The sequence below is a fragment of the Sus scrofa genome, chromosome 2 (genome assembly GCF_000003025.6).
Source record: "Sus scrofa isolate TJ Tabasco breed Duroc chromosome 2, Sscrofa11.1, whole genome shotgun sequence".
In the NCBI taxonomy this organism is placed as follows: domain Eukaryota; kingdom Metazoa; phylum Chordata; class Mammalia; order Artiodactyla; family Suidae; genus Sus; species Sus scrofa.
The window spans coordinates 61886038-61892081 of NC_010444.4; positions in this window are offsets into that span (position 1 = coordinate 61886038).

Here is a 6044-nt window from a genome sequence, read left to right on the forward strand (position 1 = left end):
GGCCTCTCTCAGTGGGTTAAGAATCCAGCATTGCTATTATCTGCAGCATAGTTCATGGATTCAATTTGGATCTGGTATTGCTGTGGCTGGTATAGACATTCAGCTGAAGTTCTGATCCTACCACTGGCCCTGGACCTTAGATATGCCACAAGCAAAGCATTCAAAAGAAAGGGAAAAAAACACCTGGACTAGCATGTGAGATCATGCAACTAATCCTTTGGATAGACAACCATGGCAGTAAATTTTGGCCCCATATGGAATCTATCAGCTGATGTGGAATTTCCATTAGCCATGACCAGTACTCAAACCCCCACAGGTCTCTGCTCTAATCAGAAGGGCAGGATCTGGGCCTGCAATCAAAAGGGCCTGGCTCCCCGGATTCCTGGGTCAGGTGGTAGAAGGAGAAAGGGAGCCAGCACTGGAGGCAAAAAGCCTCAGGGGGAGACTTTCTGTTCATCTTTGGGGATGTTCAGGAGCATCCCCGATGGTTTTTCTGCAAACAAGGAGCATCTCAGCTGCCAAATCACCCAAGCCTGGCTTATGGAAGATTGCCAGCCAGTGTTGGAAGGAGTGGAGCCACTCACCACCCTGCTCCTTCTCCTGGGTCCCTTCCCCCGCTCCCCCCCCACCATCCAGAGTCAGGCAACAGGCAAGCCTGTGTCACATCCGAGGTGGTGGTCACTGTGAGTCACCAGCCTTGGGCACGTCCTGTCACCTCTCTGAACTCAGTCTTTATATCAGTAAAATGGGCTGATAAAACCTCACAGAGAGTTGCAAGTATCCTGTCAGACACAGGTAGAAGGACTTGCCTTGTGGTTAAGGATCTGGCATTGCAACTGCCACAGCTCTGGTCACTGCTATGGTGCAGGCTCCATCCTTTGCCTGAAACCTCCCCATGCCATAGGTGTGCCAAAAAAAAAAAAAAAGCAGGTAGAGAGAGGAGAGGAATGTATGTTTCAAAATAGTATGTGGGTAAAGGTTCCATCGATAAATAAAACTTACAAATGTGTGTGTGTGTGCACATGTTTGTATAACACTGGGAAAAAATCAGGAAGAATCCACACAACACAGAAGAATTTGAGGAAGTAGAATTGTAGTCTCTAATGCATTTCATCCACACTGAGCTGCTGTAACTTTTATTACCAAAACTCAGTTCTGAAAAGAAATAAAGATCTGGCACAATGAGGGGCACAAAGTTTGTACAAAAAACAGATGCACAATTCTTATTTAGTTACCATAACAATACACCTCCCTGGAATCAGCTGGGTTCTCTCTTGAACAAGTATGTATAGCTGCCTATTGGCTGCAGATACACCTTTCATTTCCTCAGCTGTTGGGAAAAATCAAGTCCTGGATTCATCAGAACTGAGTTCAAATCCTAGCTCTGCCACTCAAGGCCTGTGTGACCTTGGGCAAGTCAGTTACCCTCTCTGAGCTTCAGGTCTTCCTCTGTAAATGGAAAAGTGGATTTATACCTCCCAGGTAGTTCATTCCTTAACAACAAATTGTATTGATCCCCTACTCTGTAGCAGGCACATTGGCAGGACCCAGGACTTGAGATGAACAAGACAGTCTCTGGATCATGGTGGTCATGTCTGATGGAAGAAGCCAACTGGAAATCAAACCAGTCAGACTGTGGCAGTAATGAGGGAAATTAACAGAGTGAGATGTGCTAGAAAGCGACTGAGGGGGATGCTCTGGATGGTGTCATCAGAGAAGGTCTTCTTGAGGAGGTGGCCTTGTTACTGAATTCAAGTTTATACTGCTCACTGCATGACAGGCCAATAACTGGAGACACAAGGTGTTGGGGAATGCTGACTTTATTTGGATGGCCAACAGGCCAAAAAGATGGTGGACTAGTGTTCCAAAGAACAATCTCACCTAAGTTGAAATTCAGACATCTTCTATACTAAAAGTGGGGGGTGGGGTGTGACTAGTTGTTGCAAGCTTCTTGGTACCAGATTCCTATGTTCCTATAAGTGTCCACAAGGTCCAGTCATAATGTTCCTGTAAACCTCTGATAAGACAAATGTTATTCTCTGTGCTACAACTTTTTGTCTCTGTATAAATGAAAAGCATTACACCTTTATAGGTCAAGCCTGGGAGGCAAAGCCTTGAAAATGGGCTCTCATGCATATTTCAGGCTATAGACAACATTCTTTTAGGAAAGTTCAGAGCCAGCATGACTAAGCAAAAACAAACAAACAAACAAACAAAAAAAAAAAAAACAGAGCCCAAAGAGATAAAGGAATGGACCCAATATGGAGTCAAGTTTTTGTTTTCTATGTTAGAACCTTTGAGCAGAAACCTGAATGACAGGGAGAAGTGGGTAGTGGCTAAAGATCACCCCCCACCCCTGAAGTCTTGCTAGGACTGTAAAGACCCAGCACTAGGTGGGGCAATCACATGGGCTAAAAAGTGTGTCATTCTTGCTTCCTTCCTCAAAGGTGATGAGATAAATAGTGAGGCAATTTCACTCCATGTCCATCTGTGGGTGAAGCAGAAACTGCTGGAGACACATTAATGGTGAAATTTGGCCAAACTCTCAAGTAGCAAGTGGTTGCTGACTTTCAATCACCATAATTAAGGTCAAGAAATCTAACCAGGGTGTTTACTTAGTGGCTCAGTGGTTAATGAACCTGACTAGGATCTATGAGGACTCAGGTTCGATCCCTGGCCTTGTGCAGTAGGTTAAGGATCTGGCATTGCTGTGAGCTGTGGTGTAGGTCTGACAGGGCTCAGATCCTGTATTGCTGGGGCTGAGGTGCAGGCCAGCAGCTGTGGCTACAATTCGACCTCAAGCCTGGAAAATTCCATATGCTGCAGATGTGGCCCTAAAAAGCAAAAAGAAAGAAGGAAGGAAGGGAGGAAGAGAGGGTGGAAGAAATCTAACCAGCCCCTTAAAGACTGAACCAGACCAGATCTGTAAGCTGGGGCTGTCAATCTTGGCAGAGATAACCAGAAGAACAAATGAGCCAGATTCCAAAAAAATAAAGCACAGAAAAACAAGTCCAAAAGACAAACAGTAGTTGGTATCAACTTGCTCTGGATGGGACTGATTGGGTGATACCCACTCTGAAAATTAGCCTGACCACTCCCACTACCAAGAAATGAGGGTACTCAGGAAGGATCAACAGAACATCCCTATGTAGAGGAAAAGGGTGTTTCTCATCCAAAAACTGATGGACGCTGGCCCCAAGAACATTGCTCAAAAGAAGACCAAAGAGCCTACAAGGAGAGAGGCAGAATTTTTCTTCCCATTCAGGTATCTGTTTGGTCAGTGGTCCAGAGGCTGCCCAGGTATAGAGGAGCTGAGTGACTGCCTGTCTGCAGGGACATATAGAGCTGACATTGACCCGGGTTGAGAAAATGGGCTACCACAGTGTTACCAAGTCCATGTTTATACTGGTTGCTGTACAACAAGACAACAAATCAAGAGACTATTGAGAGGTATTAGGGAAAGGAAAAGTACTTTATACAGAAAACCAGCACATTGAGTAGATGGTGACCTATGGTGACCTATTTTCCCAAAGAATCATCTTACTTGAATTTCAATTCAGAATTATTTATACTAAAAGGGAAGGAGTGTAGTTGGTTGTTGCAGACCTCTTGGTGCTGGTCAGACGCTGGAGGGGATGTTGATAATCCTTTGGTCTTGCAGCAGTCCACATAAGTCTAGTCACTATGTTTCTGTAAACCTCCAACAAGAAAATGTTATTTTCTGTTCTGCAATTGTTTCTCTCTATATGAATGAAAAGCATTACGGTTTTATAAAGATTAAGCTTGGAGGCAGAGCCTTGAGAAATGGATATTATGTATATTTAAGGGTACAGGCAACATTTGTCCACAAAGGTGCAGAGCCAGCATAACTAGGCACAGGCAACAAAACACAAAGATTAGAGCAAAAGAAATAGATCCAATACAGGATTAGGTTTGTTTTTCCCCTTTACAACAGGAGTCTTTGGTCACCAACCTGCAGCCTCTCTGAACCAAATAAAATATGTGTAGTCAGTGGAAAGAACCTGGAGGCAATCAGAGGGGATTAGAAGATTGACATCTGTCCTCTGCCAAAGGTCGCTGTTGCTTTCAGCTTCAGCTAATCCCTCTGTGTTCCGAGAAGAACAAATCCCTGGCTTTAGGTTGATGCTTGCCCCAGGATGCTACACTAGCCTTGAGGGTTTCTCTTGATCCTGTTGTCAACTAAAATTAAAAAAAACACAAAATGTAAGAGAAGTGAGTTTCAGTTTTATTGCAGGACCATATTGAGGATTATAGCCTGGGAGACGGCCTCTCAGATAGCTCTGAGGAACTGCTCTGAAGAAGTAAGAGGGAAGTCAGCATATATATAATTTTTGGCTAAGGGGTGTGTGCAATTCAATATACATCTTGGTAGATGGTCACTGATAGAAACTACCATATGATCCAGCAATCCCATTCCTAAGTATATATCTGGACAAAATTATAATTCAAAAAGATACATACACCCCTATGTTCATCACAGCATTATTCACTATGGCCAAGAACTGGAAACAGCCTAAATGTTCATCACCAAATGAATGGATTAAGATAATGTGATACGCACACACAGTGGAATACCACTCAGCCATAAAAAAGAATGAAATCATGCCATTTACAGCAACATGGACTCATATAGAAATTATCATACTAAGTGAAGTAAGTCAAGCAAAGACAAATACCATATTATGTCATTTATATATGGAATCTAAAATACGGAATTAATGAACCGATGTACAAAAGACAAACAGACCCACTGACATTGAAAACAGACTTATAGTTACCAAGGGAAGGGGGGAGGGGGAGGGATGGACTGGGAGTTGGGATTATTAGATACAAACTACTACATTTAAAAGGATAAACAACAAGGTCCTACTGTATAACACAAGGAGCTATATTTAATCTCCTGGGATAGACCATGATAAAAAATAATATTAAAAAGTGTTTATATATTGGAGGTCCCATTGTGGCACAGCAGAAACAAATCCAACAAGTATCCATGAGGATGTGGGTTTGATCCCTGCCCTTGCTCAATGGGTCGGGGATCTGGCATTGCCATGAGCTATGGTATAGGTCATAGACATGGCTTGGATCCTGCATTTCTGTGACTGTGGCATAGGCCTCAACTTTAGGTCTGATTTGACCCCTAGCTTAGGAATATCCATATGCCATGGGTGTGGTTCTAAAAAGAAAAAAAAAGCATATGTACATAGATGTATACTTGAGTGATTTTGCTGTATAGCAGAAATTGGCACAACATTGCAAATCGACTATGCTTTAATGTTTAAAAAAGGTAAAGAATCCAAGGGAAATTAATGGGCAAAAGATTTGAACAGGTACTTTACCAAAGAATACATATGGATGGCAAATAGATACAAGAAAACATGTTCTACATCATTAGTAATTAGGAAACAGTAGCTAAAATCCCAGTGATATATCATTGAACACCTGTAAGAATGGCTGGGGAGAAACTGACACTACCAGATGTTAATTTGTGTACAAATATACACAAATATGCATAGCAGCTTTATCATAAGAGAAAAAAACTGAGAACAATCCACATCTCTTACAATGGGCAAAGAAAATGTAACCCATCCATACTATGGAATATTAGTTATCAATAAAAGAAACTCACAATTGATACTTGCCACATGGATGAATTGTAAATGCATTGTTAAGTGAAAGAAGCCAGACTATGGGAATAGAGAATAGAACATTGTTTTGGCAAGAATTGGGCTGAGAGGGATTTTTGACTACTAAGGGTGACTGTGGTGGTGGTAGTCACACAACTCTTGACAATTTTCGAAACTCAGAACACTACCCCAAAGAGAGAAAACTTTACTTCTGTAAATTTTGTAAATTTACATGCAGGTTTAAGATGAGGCAGAGTGTAACTAAACACATACATAATTTGCATAAATGTACTGTAAAACAATATATAAAAGTAAAGTGTCTGCCTAAAAAATGGGAAAACAAAGGACATGTGGAAGACCAATATTTGCCACTGAGGGTTTATTTTTTAAATGAGT